This window comes from Lissotriton helveticus, chromosome 7 (genome assembly GCF_964261635.1).
Source record: "Lissotriton helveticus chromosome 7, aLisHel1.1, whole genome shotgun sequence".
In the NCBI taxonomy this organism is placed as follows: domain Eukaryota; kingdom Metazoa; phylum Chordata; class Amphibia; order Caudata; family Salamandridae; genus Lissotriton; species Lissotriton helveticus.
Window position 1 is genome coordinate 674,823,543 of NC_136068.1, and position 17,286 is coordinate 674,840,828.

At 46.7% G+C, this 17,286-nt stretch overlaps 1 protein-coding gene across 2 annotated transcripts in view; it reads right to left on the reverse strand.

Moving 5' to 3' along the window:
* Positions 1-17,286, reverse strand: part of ARHGEF37 (Rho guanine nucleotide exchange factor 37) — a 360,439-nt gene that overhangs the window by 195,762 nt on the left and 147,391 nt on the right. The window contains exon 1 of one of the 2 annotated variants that reach the window (XM_078652970.1): positions 10,214-10,441. The exons of the other annotated variant lie outside the window; for it this stretch is intronic. The gene's annotated coding sequence lies outside the window, so the exon portion shown is untranslated. Of the gene's footprint in view, positions 1-10,213; positions 10,442-17,286 lie in introns of those variants that run through there. 2 annotated transcript variants of the gene reach the window in all.

Sequence of the window (17,286 nt, forward strand, 5' to 3'; positions counted from 1 at the left end):
GATCTTGATTGTGCAATTCATCAATTCATACCAACATTTTTCAATACACGCATAAAACATATGCATAATGTCCGCAGGGCTATGCTGACATCTGGGGCAATGATCGTTGTCTCTTTTACCCCACCCATAAAGATTTGCTGTAGGTTAAACAGCGTCTTATAAAGTTGTGTTTGAAGGTTTGCAGCCAAAAATATGTTTTCACCCAATTTTATTGACATATCAATATCTATGTCCTCGTCCCCCAGTTTTGATGCCCACTTTGACTCGGTTTTCTCCAAATCGTCGGGAATTGGTTCTATTAAAATTTTATATATTTCCCCAATCCTCCCATCACCCCGATATCCTTTATCCATTAACGGTATTGCCCGTAGATTTTCCTGTTTCCTGACTATGGGCCCGATTAGGATGCCCCAGGGGTGGAGGGACCGTCCGCAGGGGCAGGGGCAGCGGCGGTCCCTCCGTGCGCATTAGGATGTGACCCCCACCCTGGCGGTCACATCCAGTATTTTTAACATTGCGGCGGGTGTTGCTTGCAGCAGCACCCGCCGTAATGTTAAAAATGCATGTTTAACATTTACATGCACAAAGCGGCAGGCATCGCGCGGTGCCTGCCGCTTTGTGGATGTAAATGCTGGGGGGTACCCCCATGTGCACCCCCACCCCGACACTCTGGGGGCCCGCAACGGGCCCCCAAACGCCAAAGTCCACATGCTTTTCCACGGCGGAAAACCCGCCGTGGAAAAGCATGTCTCCGCCGGCATCCTAATATGGCTGGCGGTGTCTGATAGACACCGCCACCATATTAGAGCTTTTCCGCCGCGGTCGGAAGGCGACCGCGGTGGAAAAGCAGCGGACGGAAACATGGCCCCCCCAGCCATCCTAATCTGGCGGGGGGTCTTTTCTGTGTCCGCAGTGGTGAATCCGCATCCTCCGGGCCGGCAGTGGCTTCAGCCGGCCCGGAGGATGCGGATTCACCGCGATCCTAATCGGGCCCTAAGTTTTTTATACATCCTCTCATTTGGATATATTTAAAATATGTTCTAATACCAATCTCAAATTTCTGAGTCAGCTCTGTAAATGACTGCATATTGAAATGTTCGTTGAATAGATCCCCTACACGCAGTATACCCACCTGCGCCCATGCTATCCATAAATTCGGCTGGAAAGATCGATGTTCCCCATAATGGGGTATATCGATTGCATTTTGAAATTTTCATAAGTTTACATACTTTGCTCCAAACCGATCTAGCTGCTTTCAGACATTTAGAATGGGATTTTTTTTATAATAGCTAGATTCTAGCTGTCTGAGGAGGAGCCCTGATGCTTCTCTCCCCACAGCTAATTGATAGATTGATGGCACACTATCCTCATTCACACATTCATCTGCTCCCAGTAGATCTCCCATTTCTAATACGAAATTTGTCAAGTAATAATAGTATAGATTTGGAGCAGCCCAACCCCCTCTCTCTCTTGGCAAAGTTGATAGCTCCAAATAAAATTAGAGAAAATTGAGTTCATTTTCTGAAATGAGCAGGGCGGCAGTTCTAGAGGGATTGCTCGAAATAAATAGAGTATTTTAGGGAAAATCTTCATTTTTAGGACATTGACCCTGCCCACTAACGTTAAATGCAAATTATCCAGCCGTCGCAGCTCTGTGGATATCTCCTGTAGCACTGGGTCAATATTATTTGCCCATAATGTATCCCTACCCGGCCCAATCTTACTCCTAGATAGGATGCACTATCCGTTAGATGATGATCTTGAAATTTTCCCTGCCTGGTGCAGACTATCTGTGTCTTTTCCTTATTCAGACAGTAGCCTGACCTACTGCTGAATTCCTCTGCCATTCTCTCTATTTCTACTATTGTTGTTAATGGGTTTGATGTAATTACCGCAATATCGTCCACATAGGCAAGTATTTTTGTCTCATATCTATTTATCACATAAGGTTCAATTGCTAAGTTCTCAGTTACCTGCTTAATAAATGGATCCAGATATATGGTGAACAAGATGGGGGAGCAAGGGCAACCCTGCCGAGTGCCCCTTGCTACCTCTATTGGATCTGATGCCACTCCCATCATTTGTAGTCTAGCAAATGGTTTGTGATACATTGCCTTAATTGCTGTAATTATTTTTGGACCCATCCCTCGCTCTGCTAACGCCTCCCACAGATACTGCCACTTCACTCTATCGAAGGCTTTCTCTGCGTCCACGAAAATCACAGCCAACCCATCCCCCCTGCTGCAGCAAGATTTAGCAAAGATATTGCTCGCCGAGTGTGATCTGTTGTTCCCCTTCCTGGCACAAATCCATGCTGCCAGGGAGAGACCAAGCTGGCTATGACTCTCTGGAGCCAAGTTGCTAAGATTTTTGAATATACCTTTGTATCTGAATTTATCAGAGAGATGGGTCGGTAGGACCCAGGTGCTGATGGATGTTTCCCCTTTTAAAGAAATATAATTATATCTGTCACCTTCCAAGAATTAGGCGGAACCCCGGTATCGAACATCCAAGAAAAGATCCTGAAGGAGTATAGCCAAATCACCTTGAAGTAATTTATATAATATGCATTTTCTTCACGATTGTGTCACAGAACCACTGTGGGCATAGGTTGCATGGAGATAACAAGAGCCACAGAGTCAAAGATTGCTGTGGGTAGGGTGTAAAATCTTTAGCTGCTAATTTCACTTTAAATATGTCAGAAGGGGTGGAGACCAGCAATCTATAGTGAGATTGGAGTCTGGTTCTAGTACAAGTGCAACATCAAGATTCACCTATATGCAACAAGTCTGCTTGAAAGCCTTCTCTGCTTCACATATTGCCTCAAATACTGTGTGCACATCATCCAGAACTGGATGTCCAGCACGTACCAGAAGCTCAGTCCCACAAATATAGAGTTCCTGTTATTTTCCGAGAACAACAGACAAAAAAGAGCATGAAACTGGCTCAATGAGATGAACCTTGGCAGGTTCAACCACCAACTTTCATCCTGGGCACCAACCCCACCTTCAGAAACCCATTACAAACAACACATTGCACCTTTATATTGTTCACCATGTACACTGCAAGCACAACAATATTTAAACACAAGTACATATCAACAATATAAAAAATATACTTATTAAATGTTATTCACACCATTCTCAAACACAATCAGCACACACTTAATTTTAGCATGGAAATCATCATGTTTGTCATGCCTGATTGATTACAAACCTCTAAAAAAACCTGAGGGTGAGACGATTGTTTGAGTAATACTACCTCACGCTCTAAATTTGAATGAACATTCAGTAGAGCAGTACAAGTAATTATGTTTCTTTTATTGTAATTCTGCATCATTCACGTGCAATGTCCTGACATTACACCTGAAATCATACAGTAATTATATTTGAGATTTGCCTGAATAGTATTTATTACATATATTTGTTATATATACTTGCTTTAACATCTGTATTTGTGGTTGCAGTGCACACGTTGGTCCAAATCAAGACAGCAATAGGATCTGTAGGTTGACAAAGTTACACACAAAAACGTTTAAATATTGGCCTCTTTATCCGTGATCACTGTGCCTCTCGGCACATGTCCATATGCCTCCCTTGCCACGCCCTGTGTGGCTCCTTGCGGTGTGTCTCAGTGGCCTCTAAATATCCTTGTACCCATGTCTCCCTGCGCAAGGCCTAGTGCCTCCCTGCTTGTGTTCCTCCTATGTCTACAGACTATGATGCTGATGCTTCCTTGCACATGTCCCTTGGGCGTCATTGCCTAATCCACATATGCCAGCTCACCAGTACCCTTGTACCTCCTTGAGCTCTGTGCCTCCATGTTCCCAGGCATCCCTATTTGTGCTTCGTACTTACTGTTTGTTGCCCTCCTTATTCACGCCATTTCTTTGCCTCCCCTCTGCATCCCTGACACTAACCCATGTACTCCCACAGTTCCACGCTGCATCTTCACCCATCTCAATACTCCCAACCCTGCACCACCCTCGTCTTTTGGGCCTTACTGTACCACACTGCCGCTCCATGCCATCTCAACCCATGTGCCTACCTGCCTCGTACCCCCTTTCGATTCCATCCCAGCAGTCCTCCCTGGACTCTTCCCTCTCAACCATGCCTCTCTCTCCTACCACTCACCTATCTACACCCCTTATATCTCCACCTCCATACTGCTCTGCCTCCGTGCCCTTGCACTTCCAAGTCCCTCCCCGGGGCCTCCTTTCTGTCTACCTCTACACATTCTTTCCATTGTGCCTCATTCACCTCCCTGCCCTTGTGTCGCCTGCCACTCCTTTCCTGCGTTCCTCCTCTGCCTCCTTGCTCACATGCCCTTTCCAAAAATCAATTCTTCTAATACTTTGGAACTAGAGTTAACTGTTTTCTGCAACACGAGTTGATGCAATTAGTCTATGAAATCCTTTTGTTCGAGTGAAGCTTGCACTATTACTTCTCATGCAATGCTGTATCCATGAAGGGAGTGTGTGAGCGAGATGTGTGTTTGTGTGCGTGCGTGTGTGTGTCTGTGTTTCTGGCTTACACTACTGCAGACGAGAATGTAACTGTCCTGTGTGTGAAGGAATCTTGCAGTTCGGCAGGCTTTATTGTGCCTGTTATGTGTAGCTACCAAAAGATAAAGTACGTCACACCACTTTACAAAAAACAAAACTATTGGCTGAGTCAATAGACGTTTACATTGTTCTTCAGGCACCTTAACCTTGGTTACTCTTGTTATGGTCCTTCCCAAAGCATATCATTCTATTGGATTTCTGGGACTCACTCTGTACACAAGATCACTTTCTGTTGTCCTTCAGTAAGATAATGCCTGACAGTCCTGGCCAGAGGTACAAGTTAAAACAATGATCAGGTCAAAGATGCGCACGGGGTCATGGTGCTGTATGAATCTGGGTAAATACAAGCCACTGCTCTTTTCCCCTTTCCTACCCTTGAAAGCAGGACGACGGTAAACAACCCTCTCTGATGAATCATTTGTGGTCATGCATTTGATCCTAGCCAGTCCACGTTTCTGCCACAACAATACACAAACATACTCCTTAGAATCCTTTGGATAATTTTACTTTTAGAGCCCTGTAGTCACGGCGCTGCTCTAAACTTAGCAGAGCACCCTGTATGCCTAAGTTACTTATGGCAGTTTCCTTAAGCAAACCTCAATAATCCGAATCCTATTTGTTCGCTAAAGCATCCCTTCTTCATCCCAGTCCATACTGCATTATACTGTAATACGCCTAAACCCTCTTTTCAATGATCAACGATTTCAGGATAGATGACCACTCAAAAAGTGATCACTCTCCTCAAATCATCCATTTTAACCGCATAAGAACACCCACATAAGACATCAAAACAGTTTTTGCAGACTACAACTACAAATTTAAAAAGTTGAAGATGGAAAGACCCGAAAATGAAAAAATAATGCAAGAAATGATCAGTGCTCCTCACCCCCAGTATGCATCTGGGGAAGATGGTCAAACAACAGCATTTCAGAATGGAGCCCAAGAACAGATGAATTTTAAAAACCCAACTTGCAGAAACATCTTCCAATTTTCCAAGAGAATGTGAGTAAAAACTTGCAACTGACTCATACTAATAGATGGTTCTCCAAACAGCTAGTGCTGGAAAAAAAGAACTTAAGCAGGCAATTGAGAATTCCTAACAATCATCCTCTAAGTTTAAAAACAAGTCGAAGGGAAATAGTACCAAGAAGGGAATTGCACAAGCTAAGACCGAAGTTGCAACAGGGCCAAATGACCTTCCTTCTGGCCTCCTTAAAAGAAATATGGAATTTTATTTAGTCTCAGACTTCGGCAAACTCATTTAACAACTGCCTAGCACCTAGCATCTTGATCAATCCCTGATTGGAGAAGTACAGTTTTACATCTGATTTTGAAAGGAGCACCACAACAAACCAATCCAACTATAGGCTAATAGACGTTTTTGAAGATGAGACTAAAATATTCGCTAACTTTCTATTAGTTCAGCTCTGGGCAGAGCAACTGGGCCTTGTTGCCTTCAAACAAGCAGGCTGAAATGGTACCTCCAAATGTCTTATTACCTTATTAGTTCTGCCTGGGGATGCATTCCGTAAGAAACCACCATGCTACACCTGTTTTGAGTACTTTAGGTCAGCATTTGACAATGTCAAGAAAAACATGATGGCTTAAACTGAAATATTGGGGATTCTTCTCCCCCACTCAAACCTGCAATCAAATTACTTTATTCTAACACCTGAGTCGCCTTATAATTGAGCATCTGCACCTCAATTTGAAAATGAATTTAAACATCAGACAGTCCAAATCAAGGATGCGTGTTAGCATCCTTCATATTCAACATCTACATGAAGGATCTCAACTTAGCGTTGGAAGGCTAATTCACATCCTCAATGATTAGCTTTTAAGTCAATCACAAGTTTACAATGAAGCCTGGGCGGAGTTCCGCTATGCGGAACTCCACGAAGTGACAAAAAACTCCACCCGCTACTCGAAGCTCCGTGAGCGGCAAAGTGCGTTAAGGTTATGTCGTTCACTGTCATTTTGAGCGATGGGTGTTTGTCCCGCATTGTAAAATCCTAGAAAACGCCACCATGCGCCGTGCAAGAGGGCACAGCTTCATTTCTGCTTCTCAAGTAGAATTTCTACTCAAGCGACAGCTTTCTCAACTCGAAGAGAACGTTTCTCAACGCAAGTGGTCACGACCTGCCGTGACCATTCGCATTGAGAAATCCGACCACCCGCATTAAGAAATCTCATCAGGAGGTTGATTTTCCTCGCTCGCCAACTAGACCTTGATGAGCACGAGCAAGGAAATATCTCGCCAGAAGGTGGATTTTCCTCGCTGGCGCACGCCAACTTGATGCGAACGATTGTGAGCAAGGAAAAAAAACTCTGCTTCGCGGAGCGGAATCTTGGGGAACTCTATGTACTTCGCAGAGGGCGAAGTGCAGAAAACTCTGCAAACTCTGTGACTGCCCAGGGTTATTTACAATGCAGGGATGATATTGTCATCCATAGGCCTACAAAGAGAAATAATGACATTGTCAGACTACAAAACCAATCAAGGCCTAGAAATAAACAATAAGAAAGCCAAAGTTTTGGCTTTTGAGGTCAAATGAGGGAGAAAGGAAAAGGGCCTAAAATAGTTCCTTGATAAGAACCTGAATAGAGTGTCCACTTACACGCATTTGGAGGTCATCTTTGACATGCACTGTAATTTCATCTCACACTTCAATAAGACTCAAGCAGGGCTCGAGTCGGGGTACCATGCGGGTGGACGGTGTCCCCCCACGTATTTTACCGGGAGCTCGATAACATGAGCAAATGGAGCCACACATTCACTCTCTGGGGCAAATCGGAGCCCATTCAGAACGCTGCTCACACGCTGGCTTCTCTGATGCAATCGCATCTAAAGGGTGAGCGAGGGGAGGCAATGAGTCTGATGGTGCAAGCCACCTTTCGTGACGTCAGTTCCTGTTGTGACGTCAGCGTCCCCCCCTTCCTTTTTTAGGACTTATGCCCTGGACTCGAGGAAAGATCTATTTCATTCACCTTTAAGTCCCTATTCAACAAACGACAGTACCCTTCCTTAGAGACAATTCTCAGTATCACCCATCTCAAATTATTTCCAACACTTTGCAACAGAGTAGTCTATCACTGCTAGATATCTGGAGAGGTTTATTCCTTTAATGTATATTCTGTTTGTTACTTTATTGCTCTTTCTTATGTCATTTTTGTAAAAAAAAGTCGTACCTCTGCTTCTATTTTCTTCAATAATGCTTTTTAAACTAAAAAAATAATAACCCCCATCAAAATCCCCACTCATGCTTATCTAACTCACGGTAGAGCCAAACCAGTGCCTTTCGACCCCCTCTCCCCCCCACCCCCCTCCCCCCCCGACCACACAAACATGCTTCTGATCTACACGAAGCCACAGTAAAAATGTTCTTATGGTATAATTGTATTATTGGGATTAAGGAATGATTGAAGTGGGCCTCTTTTACCCGGTGTCACTGCACTTGTTGCATTACAGCAGCATGATCATCTGGCACGCCAGATTGTCACACCTGCCCCATACAAATACACCGATTTTAATAACCGACCACAGATTTCTGGCCCTGCAGAATGAATATTAAGGTTCCATTCGAGCCCTAGGCTGTGTATGAAGTTTCTGAAAGGACGTGGAAGGTCCTTGCCCTGCTCCTGTGGTGAAATCTGTGGGAAGCTCGCGAGGGAGGATTTAAAGCGCCCCTGCCTGTAACACGGCCCTTCAAATAGGCACCACGCCTTCAATTCCTGCTAAGTGCAGTATGCAAAAAACACAGACTTTTCAGGAAATACCAGATGTTCTCAGCACAGTTGGAAATAACGGAGTTCAGACTTCGAAAACGTTACCCTCAGCTCCAGTTTGTTTGGATGCTTCGGGCACTTGTTAAACTTTGAACACTGGCGTAAGGGAGAGGTGTGTCTCTTCTGGTAAATACCTAATGACACATTTTCAATTGAGATAACGAGTGTGTTTTAATGATCGCAACTCATTCAGTAAACAATACGCGTCATCTTAGGTCACAGCAGCTGATCCGAGCACCACAAGGGAGAAAAATGTGGCAGTAGCGCCAATGTATGCACCAGGCAGAGAGTGGAAGCAGTTCCACATGTACTGCGTGTGCAGTAACGATGACAACTTTCCACTGCCGTCGCGTGGGGAACAGTGCACACTTAAGGCTGGAGGCGCCGAGTTCTACATAAACAAAATCTACGGCTCCACGTGACAGCAACAGGGATACATGCAGCAGGTGCGCAGAAAAACAGGGTGACAGCAGAGCTACCTGAAACGGGTGCAAAGAAAGAATCTAGCACCGAGGGCATGTGTACAATATCTACAGCAGCAACACATACAGGGACAGCCTCGGCTGTGCCTATTGTGACCATCCAGAAATACTGCGACAACAGTGCTGCCTGCACCATGCTGTTACAGAAACAGGGAGACTGGGCAGCAGCATTACCGCCCCTCTCAGAGTTGGATTGGGATCAAAAATTGCCTTTAAGAAAAGTGGCCCACATCTGCGCATTGCGTCTTTTTTCAAAAGCTGCTTCAGTGTTTTAAGTATTATAAAAAGAGGGGGCGTAGTTCTATAAAAGAGGCATGTTTTCTTAACTTCTCTGAGATTTTTTAAAATAAGCAGATGTTGCCAGGACGGTTTGTTTACAGATTTATTTACAATGGTGAACCACACCTGAATATAAGTGAGGCCACTTCTGCTCAGGCTCCCTGCCCCCAAGCAATCACCATACATTAAGGGAGGTAATAGAAGCCCATCTGCCTCCTCTCATGCCATTCTGGCCCCCATTGGGCCGGTGGTGGCATCCTAACAGCACAGACACAGCCCAAAAAACGGTCCACAGCCGGAACCCGGATACCAGCCCATTGCCCGAGGCGAGTGTCCGCTTTACCAATCCGACCCCCCACCTAAAATCAGTAAAGGATCAGTAATGCATGCCCTTCCTTATAACAGGTGAACAGAGTCTGACAGCAGCAGTACTGCCTGCGCAGGTGTTTTGGCACCGCTGGCAGAAGCAATAATGCCTGGACCAGTCGTACAAAAATAGTGCGACAGCACCAGCCCTGCACCAGGTGACCAGGAGGAGGGTGCAATAGCCTCATTCTTTCACTGACTCAAGCTGTTGCTGTGTTCTTAATTGTCAGCTGCGACGCTAGGGGAACTGAGGCATCATCTCGGCTTCTCCACTCAACCACATTGTTAGATCCTAGGAAATCACTGCCTCTGTTATTTTATCTTCAACCATTGAGAACGCGCAGTACCTATTAAAACAACATTTCCTTTTAAATGTGGCACTTGTGTGCTTGATCATTTGCCCGAGTATACAATAAATGACACCATAATTTTCATAAATGAAATACAGCTGCGTCCTGGCTTCACACGTGGGGCGTATTTATGGGCGTTTTCTAATGGAATGTGGTAATTTTCTGTCCCCCAAAGCTCCACGTTTAGGGCGCACGGCCACGCTCCCGGACATGAATATTGGTAACAGTGCCGCCGACCTTTCGTGCGCAGCTCCTGCACGGGCATCTCACCGCGGCATCCACCCGGCAACAACACGGCCATTCCCTGAAAACAACCTGCTGTGCGCGGGGCGGCGCGGGGCTCGCAGCACGCGCCCGCTCCGAGCCCGTCATCTCCCCCTGCTTACCTTCAGGTGGTGCTGTCCGGCTCCTAGTCCAGCCGCCGTCTCTTCCTTGTTAAATCCTCTGACAGGGGCCGCCTCCCCGCCGCAGCGGTGCAGGAGCAGGGCCGGCCGCCGCGCGCCTCTGGAGCCCGCCTCTGCCGGAGCGCGCGCCTCCCGCTGCGGGGTGGGGGCGGCGGCTCGTGCCACCCGGTGCTGCTGCTGCGCCTGTCACTCTCTGACCCCGGCTGTCGCGCGGAGAGAGGGAGGGAGGCCAGAGGCTCGCGAGGTGACGTCAGCACTGTGGGCAGAGATACTGACGAGGAGGCGCCAGCAGGTGAGCTCACCGTCCAGGGAGAGTCACGGGAGGAACTAATGCACCGACTGGGCAGGTGATGGCCGCGTGCGCTGCCGTGAGACAGGGCCGGCTGAGCTAGGTGGCATGATCACTCACGGGAATACATCATTTAACCCTTCATACTCACTGGTGCCAGGGATCTGATCTGACTATAAAACGTGCAAGTCATAGTCTCGAATACCGGCAGAGCAAAATCATCCTTTCATCATTCCGAGGTTCCCCAAATTTGCACCACTGGACTGCGAAAGAGTAACACCGTTAACACGCAACAATATCCTAGGCTACAGAGCCACGGCTTTGTGGCAGCAAGCACAACCTAAAAAGCACCTGACTGTCCGTGTGAAATATTTGTACTGTGTAAACACATTATAGGTACACATAGTTTGCCTTTGCCGTACACATGGACACAGAAATACACAACATCCTTACTCACATTGACATAGAAAACATATGTCCGCATATACCAACAAGGCGACGTACATAAACATGCATGTATTCAAAAAGTTTCTCACTTTGAGACCCAAACACACAAGCACCCACTCTCACACTACCAGACGTTGAAGTACCCACTCTAGCTTACAGACACCACCTACTCACACAGACCAAAAGACAGGGCTGCACATGAGCACATACTAAACGACATATACTCACCCACCCATACAGACCAACGCACAGAAACATGCACACTCAACACACATGAAGCGCTTAAAGGACACATACTGCCCAGCAAAGCACAAATATTGTCCGATAGAGCACACAAACAGGCTTTCAAAGGTGGACGGTGCTTTTCATAGACATATAAAGGGATGGACAGATGGATTCCACCTTCAATTACTCTTAATCTTTACCTGTTTGCAGAGCAGATAACATTTGAGGTAAATAAAAGAGTGGAGCGTTAATACCCATACAATCCTAGGCGTCTCCTTGGAGGGGGATAATTAGCTACCCGAGTCACCATCCCCATCCCCATTACGTGGGGAAAAGATAAAGGGCAACTGTAAAAAAAAAAATATATCACACAAGGTGTAATGGGGGCAGGGCTACCTCACAATTACTCGAGCTGTTGGTTGGCCCATGTTAACTCTTGCTCACATGAGATTCTCTTTAAGACCCAGTCTGATTGCCAAAAGATGGGTGGCATTGCCGAACAAACCGTTAACATTGCTAAGTGATGGGTGACAAATCTGATCATGCCCTCGTAATTACTTATTACAAGGTGGCAATTCTAGGTGCACAGAGGGTTGGCAAGTAATGTTTGTCAAATCATATCTCACCCTGAGTGTTAATCTCTGTTGGATGGCAGATATGCACAGTCACTATGTCTTGCTCAGCGACGGGCCACACATTTGACCGCAAACTAATTATTACTGTGAGTGTTACTGAGACCTGTGAAGACTTTGGCAGGATTTCCAACAACTCCAGATGAAATCGTTTTTTTGAACTCTACTGAGGAAGGATGAAATTCAGAAACACATGTCTAGAGATGTACAGCACTATCAGCGCCAACTTTGGAGAAAAACTACAGTTAATATTGAAGTATGCGCCAATTGTGAAAAGCATTCACTATAATGCTAAGGGGTAAACTGTGATGGGATGTGAGGCAGTGTGCTTCCATCTACCTTCTGTTTAAAAAGGCTCCCTTGAGCCGGTGAGCCGACAAGGGTTTTGGAGCTGCACCTGTGTGCCTGTGAGAGGTACTGAGACCTGAGAGGACTCTGGCTGCATTCTCAGAAACCCTTGATAACATTAGTGTTTGACTTCTAATGATGAAGGAGAAAATACAGAAACACGTGTGTCTAGAGATGAACAGATATACCTGCAACAACTTTGGTGAAATACTACTACTAATATTCAAGTAAGCTCTGATGGCGAACTGCATTCACCATAATTCAAAGGGGCGAACTGTGCTGGGCTGTGAGGTAGTGTGTTCCCATCCCCCTTATGCTTTATTATTATTTCCATTCTGCAAAGCAATTGGAAAATAGGCGAAAAAACTGAATCTTGCACCTTCATGCAGCAAGAAAACAAGGTTGGGAAGGAAAAAAGGAAGAATTAAGAAAATCTTCTTAGCAACATTCCGAAACCTCAAAATGCAACTGTTCTAATCAGAAAACATTATTTCTTGCTGCAAGTAGTCATCAGAAAATCCATAAAGAAACAGATACATGAAGACAAGTATATGAGATGCTCTCAAAACAAGATGTTGTGTGTGTTTGCAACTTGTTTGCAAAAACAAGATGCAATGTATGTATGTATGTGTACTTATATAGCGCGGTCCTGTCACCCCAAGGGCATCCTGGCGCTTGCGATCCACGTAACCACCACATACGCTGCTCAGACAGCCCTGGGGAAGAGATGGGTTTTCAGGGCTTTTCTAAACGAGAAAAAGTCCCTCTGACTTCTTAGTGCCGGTGGTAAAGAGTTCCAGAGCTTGGCCGCTGCCACACTAAACGCGCGGCCACCCATCCTCACTCTCTGGAATCTAGGTACCACAAGCAGGTGAGCCGAAGAAGAGCGTAAGGACCACAGAGGAGAGTACCAAACAAACATGTTCTGCAGTGGAACCGGGCCTTGTCCGTGCACTGCCCTGAACACTAGACATGCAGCCTTGTAACAGACACGAAGGTGTACCGGCAACCAGTGTAGGTCACGTAGGGCTGCTGTAGAAGAGCTATACGTAGGGCGGGAAAGAGCCAGCTTGGCAGCCAAGTTCTGCACCCGTTGCAACTTCCCCAGCAGTGTTTTTGGAGCCTCTAGAAGTAGCGCATTACAATAGTCAAGACGACTCAAGATGGTACCACGCACTACTTCGGGCCTGGCCTGCTCAGGGAGAAGGGGCAGAACTTTACGCAGCATGCGGAGCAGCGTCATGCACGTGGATGTAGTCTTGCACAATGTACGTGTGTGTGATAAATATGTACAAATGTAAAAAGCTTGTTGTGCGACACGGTACCACAGTATGTGAGATGCTTGAAAAAACAAGAAATGTGCCACAGGCTTTTTGGGATGCTCACCAAAATTCAATTTAGTGCAATATGCAGAACAAGATGAGTTTTGGTGATGTTTGGTTAATAAGCAAATGTAAAGTATTCTTTGGAGCAGGTATAGGCTTTAATTTCAATATTATTTCTAACTTCCTGGTGTTAAGGAGTTTTTCTGTTTTTGAACAGAGCAAGCAGCACCATCGCACCCCACCTGCGCAACATCATCAATCTCTCCCTCGAGACCGCGACCTTACCAGAGATCTGGAAACATGCCGAGATCAACACCCTACTCAAAAAACATAAGACAGACCCAAGAGACCTCAAGAACTTCCGGCCCATCTCTCTGCTCCCCTTCCCAGCCAAGGTCATCGAGAAAACCGTCAACAGACAGATAACCCGATACCTCGAAGAAAACAGAATCCTGGACCCTTCCTAGTCAGGGTTCCGCAGCAACCACAGCACCGGGACTGCCCTCATTGCCGCCACCGACGACATCAGGACCCTGCTGGACAGCGGCGAGACCGCAGCACTCATCCTCCTAGACCTCTCTGCTGTCTTCGACACCGTCTGCTACCGCACACTACGCGCATGCCTCCACGCCACCGGGATCCGAGACAAGGCTCTGGATTAGACCACCTCCTTCCTCTCTGCCAGAACCCAGAGCGTCCGCCTCCCCCCATTCTGTTCCAAAGCCCCCGAGATCATCTGCGGTGTACCCCAGGGATCCTCCCTCAGCCCGACGCTGTTCAACATTTACATGGCCGGCTCGCACACGTAGCCCGACAGCACGACCTCAACATAATCTCCTACGCCGACGACACCAAGCTTATCCTCTCCCTCACCAAGGACCCCATCACAGCCAGAGCCAACCTGCACGAAGGAATGAAGGCCGTCGCCGACTGGATGAAGACCAGCCGTCTGAAGCTGAACTCGCACAAGACAGAAGTCCTCATCCTCGGCTCTAACCCTTCAGCATGGGATGACTCCTGGTGGCCGACGGCACTGGAGGCAGCCCCGACACCCACCGACCACGCACGCAACCTGGGAATTATCCTCGACTCAACGCTCTCAATGACCAAGCAAGTCAACGCTGTCTCTTCCTCCTGCTTCAACACCCTCCGCATGCTCCGCAAGATCTACAGATGGATCCCGACAGATACAAGAAAGACAGTCACCCAGGCCCTCGTCAGCAGCAGACTCGACTACGGAAATGCCCTCCAGGCAGGAGCCCCGACCAAGCTTATCAAACGACTACAACGCATCCAAAAACGCCTCGGCATGACTGATCCTCGACGTACCACGCTACGGCCACATCACCCCCCACCTGAGAAACCTGCACTGGCTCCCCGTCAACAAGAGGATATCCTTCAAGCTCCTCACCCATGCACACAAAGCACTCCACAAGACTGGCCCAGCCTACCTCAGCAGACGGCTCTCTTTCTACATACCCAACCGCCAGCTACGCTCAGCCGACCTCTCACTCGCCACCGTCCCGCGCATCCGAAGAACAACCACCGGTGGGAGATCCTTCTCGCACCTCGCCGCCAAGACATGGAACACCCTCCCACTGAGCCTACGACAGACCCAAGACCTGCTGACCTTCAGGAGGATACTCAAGACCTGGCTGTTCGATCTGTAGCGGCCCTCCCCCTCCCCCCCCCGAGCGCCTTGAGACCCTCACGGGTATGTAGTGCGCTTTACAACTGATTGATTGATTGATTGAAAGGTACTCAGTTTTTTTTCTTCCAGTCCTGGAAAGGATTGCTCTAGTTACCTTCTGAATATGTAGCACTAAAATTATTATTAAAGTATCATTATCTCTTAAACACTGGCGGGTACATTTGTAACTTTTGATACTATGCAACACAGCAACCAATGTTGCTTCCCTGAGTCAATAGGAGAGAGTAGGGCAGCACTATATTAACTAAGCTATTATTCTGGTTTTGTCTCTACCTGGGCTGGCGCACTTTTGGGTGCCTAATGCCAATGCAAACAACTAAGTTGATGCTGACAAGGTTTGCCCTCCCACTGAGGATCCCGTTGGACCTCTATTACCAGCATATACTTATTACCGAGCCCCAGGGCGTCCTTCACACGAAGTCTGGCCCTCGGTCTCCAAGACCCACCTATACCGGAAGTCCTCAATCAGACGTCGGCTGTATACAAATCTGCTGGACACCTACAACTCATCTGGGCTCCACGCTCCTCCAGCACCTTGAAATGTTCCAGTGCACCCCGGCTGGTGGTACTCCTTTGCCCCCCTCGCCCTTGGCATTGCCACTCCTACTCTTGGATACATTAATGTTCCCTAACCTGGAACTCCATTCCGATCAGCACGGATAAAATTGTAACCTGGTACTGAAGATGACTTGAACCTACTGCAAGTCGAAGCGTTGTTGCCTTTCAAGCGCATTCCTTGGCACAACTCCACTATTTACCAAATTGTCAACTTCCTTAAATTTTTTGTAACAAAGCGTTTGTGAACCAAAAAGTCTCTTTTAAATATTGTCACTAGTGTCTGTTCTGCGCCGCTCTCTGCTGTGTCACTTGCACTGTCCACCTTGTTTTCCACAAGCAGGTATGCGCACATTTAATGTAAATAGTGCTGATACTGTTCTTTTGTCCATATTTGTTCTAAATACAGACCACTCCTTGTATTATTCATATAACCCATTAAGCCTCCCTGTCTTTCCTTTTCGCAACAAATGTGCATATTTTATTAACGATCTTCCAAATATTACCTGTTGAGATGTTGTTATTTGTTACATACATTTTTCACCCAGGTCTCAACTGGGTATATGGGTAACCTCCTGTTGTTTGGTTCCAATGCACACAACGTGCACTTGGGTGTGTGTGATATCAAGCATAGGTTTTATAGTGGAAGGGCACTCTTTAATACAAAAACTATGCTTTGACATGGTTTAATATTTTTGCCACTGTATGTATGCTGTAAAATAATGTTAATGCATAAAGTTTGAAAAGTGTAGCGAAAATAAAGCGTTTCTCAAACTTTATGCTGTCCCGAAGGAGAAGTATGTTTTTGCAACAAAGTCCTGTCTACCTGTTGTAGTAGATAAGTGTTAGAAGGTGGTTCTGACACTAGGGGCCGCCTGGATTTTTTGCTTTTTGAGCACCTAATTGTTGAGCTTTTACTGGGGGGAGCCTCATAATCTGGGACTCACCCACTGTGAACTCATAATGAAGGAGACTGCATGGAGATCTTACTGGTGTCCCCCTGGCTTGACTAGGCCGCTGCGCAGCAGCTGGAGTATGGGGCACCGCGCTGGTTACATGCAGACACGCGTACATGCGTGTGCACATGTGTAGGGGTTGCGCAGGGGAGATTCCTAGCGTGCGCAGTCCAGGAGCAGCTACAGAGTAAATGGTGTGGCAGGACTTAGGCATAATTGGGTGGTGACATGGAATAGGCTTTATACACTGGAAGGAAACATGCCAGGGAAAGTCAGTGTGTTTTACTGTGTTTTTCACTACATTATTCCCTTAAGGGGAGGTGGAACCCATGGCTAGAGTAACTTCCACAAGGCCTACAGATTCCAGACACGCACTAAAGTCCCTTGTAGCGGATGTGAAAAGAAGTATTCTGCAGAGTCCAAAGTCATATTTGTACTGCTTTTGGGTCATCCAGAAATGTCATATTTCTCTGAGTCCCTGGCTGGGGTCTGGCCCTAGCAGGTTAGATTAATGACCTTTCTTCCCAGAGCGAAGATCTTCCCTCCAAGGAGAAAAGATAGGTGGAG